A 17,784-nucleotide genomic window follows, 5' to 3' on the forward strand; every position below is an offset into this window, starting at 1 on the left:
ACTGCGCTGTGTGTGTATAGTATATAGATACTCACACTCATTACACACTGCGCTGTGTGTGTGTATAGTATATAGATACTCACTCTCATTACACACTGCGCTGTGTGTGTGTATAGTATATAGATACTCACGCTCATTACACACTGCGCTGTGTGTGTGTATAGTATATAGATACTCACGCTCATTACACACTGCGCTGTGTGTGTATAGTATATAGATACTCACGCTCATTACACACTGCGCTGTGTGTGTATAGTATATAGACACTCACGCTCATTACACACTGCGCTGTGTGTGTGTTTAGTATATAGACACTCACGCTCATTACACACTGCGCTGTGTGTGTATAGTATATAGACACTCACGCTCATTACACACTGCGCTGTGTGTGTGTTTAGTATATAGACACTCACGCTCATTACACACTGCGCTGTGTGTGTGTATAGTATATAGACACTCACGCTCATTACACACTGCGCTGTGTGTGTGTATAGTATATAGATACTCACGCTCATTACACACTGCGCTGTGTGTGTGTATAGTATATAGATACTCACGCTCATTACACACTGCGCTGTGTGTGTATAGTATATAGATACTCACGCTCATTACACACTGCGCTGTGTGTGTATAATATATAGATACTCACGCTCATTACACACTGCGCTGTGTGTGTGTATAGTATATAGATACTCACGCTCATTACACACTGCTGTGTGTGTGTATAGTATATAGATACTCACGCTCATTACACACTGCGCTGTGTGTGTGTATAGTATATAGATACTCACGCTCATTACACACTGCGCGGTGTGTGTGTATAGTATATAGATACTCACGCTCATTACACACTGCGCTGTGTGTGTGTATAGTATATAGATACTCACGCTCATTACACACTGCGCTGTGTGTGTGTATAGTATATAGATACTCACGCTCATTACACACTGCGCTGTGTGTATAGTATATAGATACTCACGCTCATTACACACTGCGCTGTGTGTGTGTATAGTATATAGATACTCACGCTCATTACACACTGCGCTGTGTGTGTGTATAGTGTATAGATACTCACGCTCATTACACACTGCGCTGTGTGTGTGTATAGTATATAGATACTCACGCTCATTACACACTGCGCTGTGTGTGTATAGTATATAGATACTCACGCTCATTACACACTGCGCTGTGTGTGTATAGTATATAGATACTCACGCTCATTACACACTGCGCTGTGTGTGTGTATAGTATATAGATACTCACGCTCATTACACACTGCGCTGTGTGTGTGTATAGTATATAGATACTCACGCTCATTACACACTGCGCTGTGTGTGTATAGTATATAGATACTCACGCTCATTACACACTGCGCTGTGTGTGTGTATAGTATATAGATACTCACGCTCATTACACACTGCGCTGTGTGTGTGTATAGTATATAGATACTCACGCTCATTACACACTGCGCTGTGTGTGTGTATAGTATATAGATACTCACGCTCATTACACACTGCGCTGTGTGTGTATAGTATATAGATACTCACGCTCATTACACACTGCGCTGTGTGTGTATAGTATATAGACACTCACGCTCATTACACACTGCGCTGTGTGTGTGTATAGTATATAGATACTCACGCTCATTACACACTGCGCTGTGTGTGTGTATAGTATATAGATACTCACGCCCATTACACACTGCGCTGTGTGTGTATAGTATATAGATACTCACGCTCATTACACACTGCGCTGTGTGTGTGTATAATATATAGATACTCACGCCATTACACGCTGTGTGTGTGTATGGTATATAGATACTCACACTCATTACACACTGCGCTGTGTGTGTGTATAGTATATAGATACTCACGCTCATTACACACTGCGCTGTGTGTGTGTATAGTATATAGATACTCGCACTCATTACACACTGCGCTGTGTGTGTGTATAGTATATAGATACTCACGCCATTACACACTGCACTGTATGTGTGTATAGTATATAGATACTCACGCCATTACACGCTGTGTGTGTGTGTGTATAGTATATAGATACTCACACCATTACACACTGTACTGTGTGTTTATAGTATATATATACTCACGCTCGTTACACACTGCGCTCTGTATGTGTACAGTATATAGATACTCACGCTCATTACACACTGCACTTTGTGTATAGTATATAGATACTCACGCTCATTACACACTGCGCTGTGTGTGTGTATAGTATATAGATACTCACGCTCATTACACACTGCGCGGTGTGTGTGTATAGTATATAGATACTCACGCTCATTACACACTGCGCTGTGTGTGTGTATAGTATATAGATACTCACGCTCATTACACACTGCGCTGTGTGTGTGTATAGTATATAGATACTCACGCTCATTACACACTGCGCTGTGTGTATAGTATATAGATACTCACGCTCATTACACACTGCGCTGTGTGTGTGTATAGTATATAGATACTCACGCTCATTACACACTGCGCTGTGTGTGTGTATAGTATATAGATACTCACGCTCATTACACACTGCGCTGTGTGTGTGTATAGTATATAGATACTCACGCTCATTACACACTGCGCTGTGTGTGTATAGTATATAGATACTCACGCTCATTACACACTGCGCTGTGTGTGCATAGTATATAGACACTCACGCTCATTACACACTGCGCTGTGTGTGTGTTTAGTATATAGACACTCACGCTCATTACACACTGCGCTGTGTGTGTGTATAGTATATAGACACTCACGCTCATTACACACTGCGCTGTGTGTGTGTATAGTATATAGATACTCACGCTCATTACACACTGCGCTGTGTGTGTGTATAGTATATAGATACTCACGCCCATTACACACTGCGCTGTGTGTGTATAGTATATAGATACTCACGCTCATTACACACTGCGCTGTGTGTGTGTATAATATATAGATACTCACGCCATTACACGCTGTGTGTGTGTATGGTATATAGAAACTCACACTCATTACACACTGCGCTGTGTGTGTGTATAGTATATAGATACTCACGCTCATTACACACTGCGCTGTGTGTGTGTATAGTATATAGATACTCGCACTCATTACACACTGCGCTGTGTGTGTGTATAGTATATAGATACTCACGCCATTACACACTGCACTGTGTGTGTGTATAGTATATAGATACTCACGCCATTACACGCTGTGTGTGTGTGTGTATAGTATATAGATACTCACACCATTACACACTGTACTGTGTGTTTATAGTATATATATACTCACGCTCATTACACACTGCGCTCTGTATGTGTACAGTATATAGATACTCAAGCTCATTACACACTGCACTGTGTGTATAGTATATAGATACTCACGCTCATTACACACTGCGCTGTGTGTGTGTATAGTATATAGATACTCACGCTCATTACACACTGCGCTGTGTGTGTGTATGGTATATAGATACTCACGCTCATTACACACTGCTCTGTGTGTGTATAGTATATAGATACTCACGCTCATTACACACTGCGCTGTGTGTGTGTATAGTATATAGATACTCACGCTCATTACACACTGCACTTTGAGTACAGTATAGTGTCTGACTCAGTGGGGGCTATGCACTAAGCAGTGAGTTTTGCGCTCGAGTATGACATTTTGCTCGTTACAAAGTGAAGCTAAACGCGGGACTCAGAAAGAGGTGAGGCCCATTTTGGTGCGTGCGAAACATGCCCGATCGGGCGACCTGTTTTCTCCTCCTGATATCGGGCTGTGAATTCTACAGCAGGATAGCGGATAGAAAAATAATCAGCTTGTAAGCTCTGCATGGAGACGCTGCGTCTCTATACTCGGCTCTTACAGGCGATTGTACAGAATACATTTACATTTTAATACAGGTGTACATGTGCAGGGGTCTCCTGAGCTGCACCGCACTGGTTTCAGCCTCGGGGACCCCCTATTTCAGGAGATACAGGCCCTATTATGGGGTGCCGGTATCCCCTGTGCTTTTCAATCTCCCGCGTCACGTGACCGGGGGATTTAAATCATGCAGGGGGATACCGGCACCCCATAACGGGGCCTGTATCTCATGAAGTAGGGGGTCCCGAGGCTGAAACCAATGCGGTTCAGCACTGGAGACCCCTGCACATGTACACTAGTATCAAAACACACATAACAATAAGAAATTAGCCACTAAGGTAATGAAGCTGCTTTAATTTAATTTGTATTAATAGTGTGCAGGAGCAGGGGTTCTCCTGAGCTGAACCGCTTTGATTTCAGCCTCGGAGACCCCCTGCTTCCCAAGTTACAGGCCCAGATATGGGGTGCCGGTATCTCCTTCATTATTTAAATGTCCCGCGTCATGTGACGCGGACCTTTAAAAATGGCGACGACACTGGCATCTGATGCGCCATACCGGGGCCTGTAACTCTGGAAGCAGGGGGTCCCTGAGCCAGAAATCAAAGCGGTTCTGCTCAGGAGACCCCCTGCTCCCGCACACTATTTAAAAAAATTACATTAAAGCAGCTTCATTACCTTAGAGGCTCTCCGCTAATGCAATGAAGGGGTTACGGCTTAATAGCTTTATTGGGAGCAATTGCCCCCAATAAACATTGCAATATGTACTACCCACCCACCCTCTGTGCCCCCAACAACCCCTATACCCCCCTAACATACATTAAAATATATATATATTTAGGAATGATAATATAGGTTGGCGGGGTCCCTCAGGTGGTCCCTGCGGGTGTCCGTGGGCCCTCAGTTGGTCCCTGCAGGTGTCCGAGGCCTCCAGGTGGTCCCCACAGATGTCCGGGGGCCTCACAGGGTTCCCCGGGTGGTCCCCGCGGGTTTCCGTGGTCCCCATTCCAGATATGTATAATAGTGCATTTGCCCATTTAAAATGCAACATTAAGCAGCTGAAATAAAGTAATTAAAACTTGCACTCACCCGTGCCAGGCTACCACGATGAAGGCCGTCCTCATCCTCATCACCGTCCATGTCCTCCGTTGCCACAAACAATGCAATCAAAAATACAATCTAATGTCCCCGAACCCCTTAATCACCTTAGCGGTTAGTAACCGCTATTGTAATTAAGGGGTTAACTCACCCTCTCCCACTACCCACCCAGGAGGCCTAACCATCCTCCCCAGGCAACCAACCCCACCCTCCTCCACCCATTCATTGTCACAGTGGGTACATCAAGCTCATATAATATGGGCATGATTTAACACTATGCCAGTCAATGGTCAACCTAAAAATAAACAATCACAAACAATATCCAATGCATTCAAAACAATCACCAAATAAGCAAGAATAAGCAAGTAAACACAACAACATTACCACCATTCAATTAAGCAAATATCAATTAAACACCATAATTAACAATTAAAACACCAAAACAAAACCATAAATAAATAAAAGAAAGCGCCAAATAAACACCATCAGTCAAAATCTAAATACCTAAAGTAATCCACTATTAAAAATCAAACACCAAATACCCCCCAGAAATAATCTATTGAAAACACCACCAGAAATGCCAGCACACAAAATCGGAACACAAAATAAATAGCCTACAAAAGAAAAAACAAAGAACCAAAATACATTTAAAATACAGTAAAGCAAGCATTTGCACAAAAAAACATTGCCTGTCACTGTATGTATGTATGCATAGCCCTAAAGGGGCATACTGTACATATATACATTTGCTATCAATGGTCAATCCACGATCCCAAACAGCAATGGGCCCCAGGTAAAGTCCAAAGTCCTTTTCTTCTTTCTCTTCATCTGTTAATTGTAATACATTTTGGGTTCTTCTATCTTCTTCTTCATCTGTAGCTGTATCTTCATCCATCTTCATCTTCATCTGTATCGCATTGTAATCCTATTGGTGGAGGAAGTCCTCCCTCCTCGGCTTCTTGTAGTCAAATGAGACTGCACATGCTTTTATAGGCCTATGACATCACATTTGAGTGCAAATGGTTCATACGCCGTCTGATTGGCTGTGAAAACCACGTGCCTTTTTTTTTTGTGACGTCATGTTAAGAGAGTGAAGCCAGCCAATCAGAATGGCTGTGCTTCCTTTCCCTTTAACATGACGACACAAAAAGCAACATGGCTGCCGTCACATGGTACTTCAGCCAATCCGATTGGAAGACCTCCTCCAGCAATAGAATTACAATGCATTACAGATGAAGATACAGATGATGAAGAAGAAGAAGAAGCTAGAAGACCCCAAAATGGATTACAGTTAACAGATGAAGATAAAGAAAGAAGAAAAGGACTTTGGACTTTACCGTGTGGCCCGTTGCTGTTTGGGATCGTTGATTGGTTCGAGAGCTTCCGGAGACGCCTGGAATCGGAGGGTGAAGACATCTAAAGGTAAGGAAAAACATTGAATATGTGTTATTTTTCTTTTACAGCTTTTTTCATTGTATTTTGATCGGTATTGTATTTTTTTTTTGGCCACATTCATTGCAAATGTATTTATGTATGAGCCTTTAGGGCTATACATACATACAGTGACAATCATTAGCGTTTTGGACAAATGCTTGCTTTGATGTATTTTAAATGGCATTTTTGATGGTGTTTTCAATGGATTATTTCGGGGCGGGGGGGGGTTTGCTTTTTAATAGTGGCTTATTTTTTGTATTTTGAATTTGACTGATGGTTTTTATTTGGAGCTTTCTTTTATCTATTGATGGTTTTGTTTTAGTGTTTTAATTGTTAATTCTGGTGTTTAATTGGTATTTGCTTAATTGATTGCAGGTAATGTTGTTGCATTTACTTGTTTATTGTTGTTTATTTGGCGATTGTTTTGATTGCCTTGGATATTGTTTGCGATGGTTTATTTTTAGGTTAACCATTGACTGGCATAGTGTTAAATTGTGCCCATATTACGTGGGCATGATGTACCCACTGTGCCAATCAATTGTTTTCTTGGAATTTGTTTTGTGTTTAGTTTACTATGTAATGTGTTTTATTTTGGGCCTGTTTTTTTATTACTTCACCATTTATTGCTATAGTGTTAAATCAGACCCATATTATATGAGCATGATGCACCCACTGTACCAATGAATGGGTGGAGGGTGGGGGTAGTTACCTTGGGAGGGGGGTTAGGCCTCCTGGGTGGGTAGTGGGAGAGGTTGAGTTAACCCCTTATTTACTATAGCGGATACTAGGGGACATTAGATTGTATTTTTGATTGCATTGTTTATGGCAACGGAGGACATGGAGCGTGATGAGGATGAGGACGGCCTTCATTGTGGCAGGCTGCAGGGGTGAGTGCAAGTTTTAGTTACTTTATTTCTGCTGCTGTATATACTCCCTCATGGCCTTGGTCTCCGGAAGGGAGAGCGAATAGGAGCATCCACTGGGGGTCACCGAGCCGGGCAGCAGGTTGATGGGGCAATTGAATGACCAGTGGGACAGTAGTGCCTCAGATTGTGCCTTATCAAAGACGTCCCGAAATTCTGCGTAGACCTCAGGTAGGTTTATCTTCTCTGCTGCCGTTACAGAAACCCCACATCATTTTTAGGTGATAACGACGCAGTTGTTGACGCAGTGAGGGCTCCATTGGAAAGGTTCTGTGTCAGTCCAGTCAATACATGGGTTGTGTAACTGGAGCCAAGGAAAACCAAGGATCACATCGACCAAAGGGGTATGGATGGCATCCAGCTGGATCCTCTCCATGTGATCCTCTCTTGTCCGTAATTGGAAGAGAACGGTCTGAAGGGAGATAAATGCCGGTTGTAGAGGCCGGCCGTCAATGGCTTCCAGACCAATAGGACGCTTCTTAAGAATGAGGGGAATTTTGTTTCTCTCAGTGAACGCCTGATCGATGAAATTGCCCCCTGACCTGGAATCCAGAAAAGCCTGTGCAGTGATGTGGAAATTGTCGCCGGTTAACGTAACGGGGACTAGAATCCTAGTTGGCTTTTTTTTTGTAGGGGAAGTAGATCGTGTTCCCATTGTGATTCCCCTGACCCTCACTGGGACTTGGCGTTTCCCGATTTCTGGGGACAATTGAGTAGCTGGTGTCCAGAGTTACCATAGTACAGGCAGAGTCAGGCATTGCGTCGGCGTTGCTTCTCACTGGAAGACAGCTTTTTGCCACCGAGTTGCATGGGTTCCTCGATATCTTGCGGAGGCGGTTCGGCCATACCTGTGTAGAAACTGTGGGATCTTGTAGTACCTTGCAGGTGCCGGCTTCTTTCGGATCTATTCTTCTGCAATTGCTGGTCCACCTGAATACATAGAGCGATGAGTTCCTTGAGGTCCGTGGGACGCTCTTGCGCGGCGAGCTCGTCCATTAGGGACTCCGAAAGACCTTGCCAGAAGGCAGCTGTCAGTGCCTCGTCGTTCCATCCGGTCTCGGCAGCTATGGTGCGGAACTTGAGAGCATATCGGGCGACGGAATGGTTACCCTGGGAGATGTGCAACAAGGAGGAAGCAGGAGTTACCTTGGTTCAAAAAACACGACATCCCTTAGGGTCGCCACCATAGTGATTAGGTGTAGGTAGGCAGTCATGGTTCAGCAGTCGTGGTCATGGAAACCACAGTGAGAACAGGGACAGACATTCCGGAAGGTCCCGAGGTAAAAAGAGGCGTTTTTTGTCCGGTCGCGGTTGCGTGTCCAGAGTGTAGGTTGGTGTAGGTACTTGGGGACTAGGTTTGCGTCGAGTTATGCTAATACATTTATGGCAGATTGGGAAGCCGAGAACATATGGATGGGCAAGCCTTTTGGCGCGGACCTAGTCCTCTGGAAGAGATATATAGATGATATCATCTTCATTTGGCGAGGTAGTGAGGAGTCACTAGAGTCTTTCTTGGCGCATATTAATTGTAATAATGTGAATTTAGAATTTACATCAGAAAAGAGCAAAACCAGTATCAAATTTTTGGATTTAACTATTTATGTTGAAGAGAATGTTTTAAAAACCAAAACTTACTTCAAGGCAGTGGATGCCAACAATTTTTTACTTAGTAGTAGTTGTCATCATCCAAAATGGTTGAGGAATATCCCGTATGGGCAGTTTCGTCGGATTCGGCAAAACTGCACTGATAATGAAGTACTGTATATAAAGATCAGTCTGAGGTATTGAAAAAACGGTTCCTAGATAGGAACTATGATGAGAGCATCATTAATAAAGCCTTGGAGAGGACAGCACAAATAACCAAAACTGACCTGTTGGTGCCAAAAACAGCAGAGAATAAGAAAGATTTTATAGTTCCATTCATCACTCAGTACAATAGAGAAGCATCAAAGATTAGCAAAATTGTGAAGAAACACTGGCATACTGTATACTGAAAAGAGATCCAGTCTTGACGGAGTACCTCCCAGAGGTTCTAGGATTATTTTTAGGAAAGCAGCCAACATCAAGGTCAAACTAGCACCAAGTGTTTTTAGGAAGGAGAAACAAACTGATATTGAACAGTGGTTACCCAAACCCATTGGATTTTTCAGTTGCTTTGCATGTAAAGCCTGTAAACAGGCAACAAAGGAGAAAAATACATTCCGTTCTAAAATTACACAGAAATGTTTTAAAATAAATCAATTTATTGACTGTAGACTCACTCATGTTGTATATTTATTAGAATGCCCATGTGGACTCCAGTATGTGGGACGCACAACAAGACCTTTGCGAGTCTGCATACTGGAGCACATGGACAATATACGTAAATAGGTCCAGACACATAGTGTATCCCAACACTTTAGTCTGGTGCATGGAGGCAACCCTAGTGGTCTGACCTTCAAAGGTATTGAAGCAGTAGCCGCCAACTGGAGAGGAGGCGACAGGCTTAGGCGCCTCTGCCAGAGGGAGACCCATTGGACATACACACTGAAGACATTGGTCCCAAATGGACTAAATGTAGATATCGACTTGGGGGCTTTTATTTAACTTTTAAACAATCTTTATCTGCTAGTCTATTTTATGAATGGGTTTATGGAATTGGGGTTATATATTATATATACTCACTGGTGCAGTATTCCTAGATTTTGCAAAGGCTTTTGATACTGTTGATCATGCTATCCTGCTTAACAAACTCCAGAGCTCTGGAATCGGGGCGCATGCTTTAAACTGGTTTCAGTCCTACCTATCAGGAAGATCCCAACATGTGTCCATCTCTGGCTCTAACTCTAACTCCCTGGATATCACCTGTGGTGTCCCGCAAGGCTCTGTTCTGGGGCCCCTACTCTTCTCAGTGTTCATCAATGATCTTCCCACAGCTTGTAAGGAAGCCTCAATACACATGTATGCAGATGACACAATCTTATATGCACACAGCCATAGCCTCTCTGACTTTCAACACATACTTCAGTCTGATTTTTTGAGACTCGAAAACTGGATTTCCCAAAACAAACTGTTTTTAAACACTGACAAGACTGTAACAATGGTATTTGGGACCAAGACTAAATTTGTAAAGCTTCCAGTGACTGAGCTCCAGATTAGAACCATCCTTAAACACCACCCTAACCCCTGTCACTAGTTTTAAATACCTGGGCATATGGTTTGACTCCCACTTAACATTCTGGATGCACATTGATACCCTGACAACCAAGACCTATGCCAAACTAGGGGTACTTTACAGGAACAAATCCTCCTTAAGTCTCCTGGTCAGGAAATGTATCACACAGCAGATGCTAATGCCAATTATTGACTATGGAGACATAGTATATGGCTCGGCACCTCAAACCCACCTTAGCAAACTTGACACCCTCTACAAGTCAATTTTTCGTTTTGTTCTCCAATGCAACTACAACACACATCACTGCGAAATGCTCAAAGAACTAGATTGGTCATCACAAGGGTGTAGGCGCAAAGTTCACCTTTCCTGTCTTGCCTTCAAATACTTTCTGGGCAAGCTACCCAGCTACCTGAACAAGCTCCTCACCCCTACCACACGCAGCGCTTATCATCTGAGATCAGACTCCAAAAGACTGTTCATGGTCCCAAGGTTCAACAAAGTATCCGGCTGCTCCTCCTTCTCTTACCGTGCACCCCAAAACTGGACCAACCAACCAGAGACTCTTACATCCACCAACAGTTTAAGTTCTTTCAAATCTAAAGCTGTCTCACATTTTAATCTGGTCTGTAACTGTTTCATACGCCTATAATATATATTTTCTCTAACTGTGCATGCAATGTCTTGTATATAATGTATACCCTGCTCATTTATGTAACTGTATTTGTAACCATGTATTATTTGTCTTAACTCTGTGCCCAGGACATACTTGAAAACGAGAGGTAACTCTCACTGTATTACTTCCTGGTAACACATTTTATAAATAAATAAATAACACCTGTTTATTTACACACTGTGGCACACGGCTCCCTTTGTGTAGCTCTGCCGCTTGCCCAGGCTCTTCACGACACAGTCTTCTATGGTTTAATTTATAGAAAATTTGTGGATACTAGGAAACAGCGTTCCTAGTGCACCGTGCTCAGCTGTAGGGAATCTCTAGGCGTCCAATTGAAATAGACCCTCTAAATGAGGAGAACAGGTAAACACCACTCTCTGCAAATGTATATGTGAACAGTGTCTCTATTCATATCTCCTAAGATGTGGGGAAACTGTGCTTTGTTGGTGAGAAAAGGCGGACAAACACGTGTATACACCCAAGGGGCACTCTACACTAAACATTTCAAAAATCGTCACTTTAAGAAACAAAGGAAATCATAAAAATAAAATCTACTCCTGTCAGGAGTCTAACATTTGAAAAAAATGTATACATAAATCACACCCCGTGACCCAGACCCATCTTTTCCCCCCTCTTTCTCCTCCATCCCCACTTTCTTTCTCCCCCTCCCCTCTCTCTCCCACTTCCCCCTTTCTCTCTCCCCTTACCCCCTTTCTCTCTCCTCCTCCCCTCTTTCTCTCTCCCCCTCCCTTCTTTCTCCCCCTCCCCTCTTTCTCTCTCCCCCTCCCCTCTTTCTCTCTCCCCCTCCCTTCTTTCTCTCTCCCCCTCCCCTCTTTCTCTCTTCCCTCCCCTCTTTATCTTTCCCCCTTTGGGGGTCAAAGTAAACTCTGCATTTCTTTAAACTGCCTGTGAGAGCTTGTTTCCCCGGGCTATTTACATTAGTTTTATTGCACCCTGGCGAAGTTAACAAGTGTTTTGTGAGTGCCGCCCTTTTCTGTGCTGCTGTGTGCGGGATATATAAAAAGTGAGCATTAGCTTATAAGGGTTCCATGTAAAAATGGATTTCAGACAGAAGGTGACATGGTGTGCTCATTTGCATGTAATTTCCCAGAATCCCTTGCTACAGTGGAAGCACTGTATGCTAGGTGATAATGGTGAAAGGCAGGGGTGCAGACCTGTCTAAGACGTGAATGTGCTCACAAGTGATCTTTTTATTTGAGATACACACACACACACACACACACACACACACACACACACACACACACACACACAAAACGGTGTCGCTCACACTATAAATAATAAACGGTATCCAAAATTAGTCTATCAAGTAATATAGTATCTATTACTATATTACTATAATACTATAGTATCAGTCTATCAAGTAAATAATCTAACTCAACTGATGGTGCTGGGGATAAACTAATATATCAGCACACAAAAGACAAACAGAATCCCATTAAAAGCACTCAAACATAACCGTAATCACATATATTTATATATATGAGTCAGAATCGGAGAATCAATGGAATTTTAATAAAGCACAAGATTAGATAACATTAACTATTAAAAAAACATATAATGAAACGGATCACAGAGAGAACCTCCAAAGACCACATAAAAAGAAAAAAAAAATGTAGCAAAAAAACCCTGAAAGTGCAATAAAAAGAATATAGCACCGCTGCCACAATACACAGGCGTAGACCAAAAAAAGGGGAACGATTATTTTATACCATACCCCTATCTCTCACTGTGTGAGTAAGCTGTAACTCCTGCATATAAAGAATTAATATGGCACAAAGTAGAGCTAAAGTAGTCACTCCGGGAAGAAGCCCACCTTATGGGCGAAACGCGTTGAGTGCGCAGGGCACTTGAGAGACCTCCACAGTACTGTATTTCATTGAAAATTTCTGCATGCGGGATATGTACAGCACACGTCCCAGGCGTGTCTCTCCGTGCTGCTGTGTGCGGGATATATACAGCACACGTCCCAGGCGTGTCTCCCCGTGCTGCTGTGTGCGGGATATATACAGCACACGTCCCAGGTGTGTCTCCCCGTGCTGCTGTGTGCGGGATATATACAGCACACGTCCCAGGTGTGTCTCCCCGTGCTGCTGTGTGCGGGATATATACAGCACAAGTCCCAGGCGTGTCTCCCCGTGCTGCTGTGTGTGGGATATGTACAGCACACGTCCCAGGCGTGTCCAGGTGCTGCTGTGTGCGGGATATATACAGTCAATAAATGATGGGGGGTAGTGGGGAAATGAAGAAATAAGCTGAAGCTACTGTCTGGAGGACGGTGCCAGGGGTAAAGAAACTAGTAACAAAAACTGCACTTGCCTAGGCAAGAAAAGGACCCCTTTACAACAAGCACTTGTATGGTGATATACGTGAATGAATACAATAAACCTTTATTAATATATCGGGTAAAGGAAGTGAAGGGATAGACACACAACACATTAAAAAAGGATTAAACAACTACCTCCCAGTCTTGTGTACCAGACTGGTTGCAATGTGAATATAGGGAACCCTGTAGTAACTGGCACATGCAGAATGGATATATAGCTTGTGCCTCAGTGTGGTATATTGGTTGGAACCGGTCTCGTGTCTGTCAATGATATACCGGACAGACCTTATATGTATAACCACAACTGAATAAATTGTAACTCTAAGAGAGTACACAGTAAATGAGTAGTGGGTGATCAGTGCACAGTGTCTCAAGCTCACATACTGGATATATATAAAGGTTGGTATATCTAGAAATGGTACTCAAATTTTCAGGAGTAAACAAAATAAATGGAATAAAAAGGTCCCTATAGGCGACGCAAAAAATTAAAATTGGACACTAAAGTTACTGTGTAGCTAGGGAAAACAGGCTTCAAACTGGGAGCCTTTGACTTAAGTATACAAAAGGTCTCCCACAAGGCACGCTAGCAATGTCTAGTTAAAGCCACAAAGTGCCTAAGCCTATATGGAAGCAATAAAGCAAATATATAATGCACAATGAACTGCTTCACAGGATCCTCCGTGGGAACAGCACAGATGACTCAGTAAAGGTAAGTAGGTATCTGGGTATATTTACTGATATATCAGCTGATGTTTGAAAAGGATACCTCAAAACCAGTTGGTAACAGTGACCTATGTATAGGGTGTGTATATCCGTAATACCACCCAGATTATTCATGGGAATAAACACAGTTGACGGGGTGTCAGGCAAGCAGACAAGTCTGTTAGCCTAAATGTATCCATACAGGTTGCTGAATATCTACAGTGCACTCGGACATTTGAGTGTACCACAATAAATAGTACCTGAGTGGATGAGACCAAATTCCGTAGTGAACACTGCATTGGCCAAATAGTATTTACAGAGCTTCCACGTTCCATGAACACCACAGAACATTAGCTAGCCGGGTGGAGAGAGATGTAAGTGCAAATATCAGCGTGCCTCGATATAGCTCAGCCCTGTGAAGGCTGCCTCGGAGCTACGCTGGACGCCACCGCACTGACACATGTGCTGACGTCACAGAGGAGCGCCCACCACCGACGGCCGTTTCGCGTCACACTGACGCTTTCTCAAGGTGGATATATACAGCACACGTCCCAGGTGTGTCTCCCCGTGCTGCTGTGTGCGGGATATATACAGCACACGTCCCAGGCGTGTCTCCCCGTGCTGCTGTGTGCGGGATATATACAGCACACGTCCCAGGCGTGTCTCCCCGTGCTGCTGTGTGCGGGATATATACAGCACACGTCCCAGGCGTGTCTCCCCGTGCTGCTGTGTGCGGGATATATACAGCACACGTCCCAGGCGTGTCTCCCTGTGCTGCTGTGTGCGGGATATATACAGCACACGTCCCAGGCGTGTCTCCCCGTGCTGCTGTGTGCGGGATATATACAGCACACGTCCCAGGCGTGTCTCCCCGTGCTGCTGTGTGCGGGATATATACAGCACACGTCCCAGGCGTGTCTCCCCGTGCTGCTGTGTGCGGGATATATACAGCACACGTCCCAGGCGTGTCTCCCCGTGCTGCTGTGTGCGGGATATATACAGCACACGTCCCAGGCGTGTCTCCCCGTGCTGCTGTGTGCGGGATATATACAGCACACGTCCCAGGCGTGTCTCCCCGTGCTGCTGTGTGCGGGATATATACAGCACACGTCCCAGGCGTGTCTCCCCGTGCTGCTGTGTGCGGGATATATACAGCACACGTCCCAGGCGTGTCTCCCCGTGCTGCTGTGTGCGGGATATATACAGCACACGTCCCAGGCGTGTCTCCCCGTGCTGCTGTGTGCGGGATATATACAGCACACGTCCCAGGCGTGTCTCCCCGTGCTGCTGTGTGCGGGATATATACAGCACACGTCCCAGGCGTGTCTCCCCGTGCTGCTGTGTGCGGGATATATACAGCACACGTCCCAGGCGTGTCTCCCCGTGCTGCTGTGTGCGGGATATATACAGCACACGTCCCAGGCGTGTCTCCCCGTGCTGCTGTGTGCGGGATATATACAGCACACGTCCCAGGCGTGTCTCCCCGTGCTGCTGTGTGCGGGATATATACAGCACACGTCCCAGGCGTGTCTCCCCGTGCTGCTGTGTGCGGGATATACACAGCACACGTCCCAGGCGTGTCTCCCCGTGCTGCTGTGTGCGGGATATACACAGCACACGTCCCAGGCGTGTCTCCCCGTGCTGCTGTGTGCGGGATATACACAGCACACGTCCCTGGCGTGTCCAGGCACTGCTGTGTGCGAGATATATGAAGCACACGTCCCTGGCGTGTCCAGGCACTGCTGTATGCAGGATATATACAGCACACACGACTCCTCTCTCACATTTGCCCCTCACATTCAAAACGTATCTAAAACTTGTCGCTTTTTCCTCCGCAATATAACAAAGATACGCCCTTTCCTCTGTTGATCGACTGCTAAAACTCTGACTCAGGCCCTCATTCTCTCCCATCTCGATTACTGTAACCTCCTGCTGTCCGGCCTTCCTGCCTCTCACCTGTCTCCCCTACAATCTATCCTAAATGCTGCTGCCAGAATCACTCTACTCTTTCCTAGATCTGTCTCAGCATCTCCCCTGCTCAAATCCCTCTCCTGGCTTCCGATCAAATCCCACATCTCACATTCCATTCTCCTCACTTTTAAAGCTTTACACTCTTCTGCCCCTCCTTACATCTCAGCCCTAATTTCTCATTATGCACCATCCAGACCCTCGCGTTCTGCTCAAGGATGTCTTCTTTCTACCCCTTTTGTATCTAAAGCCCTCTCCCGCCTTAAACCTTTCTCACTGACTGCCCCACACCCCTGGAATGCCCTTCCCCTCAGTACCCGACTAGCACCCTCTCTATCCACCTTTAAGACCCACCTTAAGACACACTTGCTTAAAGAAGCATATGAATAGCACTGTGGATATTCTGAACACATGATACATAATGCTTGGCCCCCTGCAGACGCACTTACCAGAACTCCCTCCTACTGTCTCTGTACGTTCTCCCTACCTACCAATTAGACTGTAAGCTCCTCGGGGCAGGGACTCCTCTTCCTTAATGTTACTTTAATGTCTAAAGCACTTATTCCCATGATCTGTTATTTATATTATCTGTTATTTATTTGATTACCACATGTATTACTGCTGTGAAGCGCTATGTACATTAATGGCGCTATATAAAGACATACAATACAATACACACATCCCTGGAGTGTCCAGGCACTGCTGTGTGCGGGATATATACAGCACACGTCCCGGGCGTGTCCAGGCACTGCTGTGTGCGGGATATATACAGCACACGTCCCGGGCGTGTCCAGGCACTGCTGTGTGCGGGATATATACAGCACACGTCCCGGGCGTGTCCAGGCACTGCTGTGTGCGGGATATATACAGCACACGTCCCGGGCGTGTCCAGGCACTGCTGTGTGCGGGATATATACAGCACACGTCCCGGGCGTGTCCAGGCACTGCTGTGTGCGGGATATATACAGCACACGTCCCTGGCGTGTCCAGGCATTGCTGTGTGCGGGATATATACAGCACACGTCCCGGGCGTGTCCAGGCACTGCTGTGTGTGGGATATATACAGCACACGTCCCAGGCATTGCTTTGTGCAGGTTATATACAGCACACGTCCCTGGCGTGTCCAGGCACTGCTGTGTGCGGGATATATACAGCACACGTCCCAGGCGTGTCCAGGCACTGCTGTGTGCGGGATATATACAGCACACGTCCCTGGCGTGTCCAGGCACTGCTGTGTGCGGGATATATACAGCACACGTCCCTGGCGTGTCCAGGCACTGCTGTGTGCGGGATATACACAGCACACGTCCCTGGCATGTCCAGGCACTGCTGTGTGCGGGTTATATACAGCACACGTCCCATGCATTGCTGTGTGCGGGATATATACAGCACATGTCCCAGGCTTGTCCAGGCACTGCTGTGTGCGGGATATATACAGCACACGTCCCATGCATTGCTGTGTGCGGGATATATACAGCACATGTCCCAGGCGTGTCCAGGCACTGCTGTGTGCGGGATATATACAGCACACGTCCCTGGCGTGTCCAGGCACTGCTGTGTGCGGGATATATACAGCACACGTCCCGGGCGTGTCCAGGCACTGCTGTGTGCGGTATATATACAGCACACGT

Source organism: Ascaphus truei, chromosome 10 (assembly GCF_040206685.1).
Source record: "Ascaphus truei isolate aAscTru1 chromosome 10, aAscTru1.hap1, whole genome shotgun sequence".
Classification (NCBI taxonomy): domain Eukaryota; kingdom Metazoa; phylum Chordata; class Amphibia; order Anura; family Ascaphidae; genus Ascaphus; species Ascaphus truei.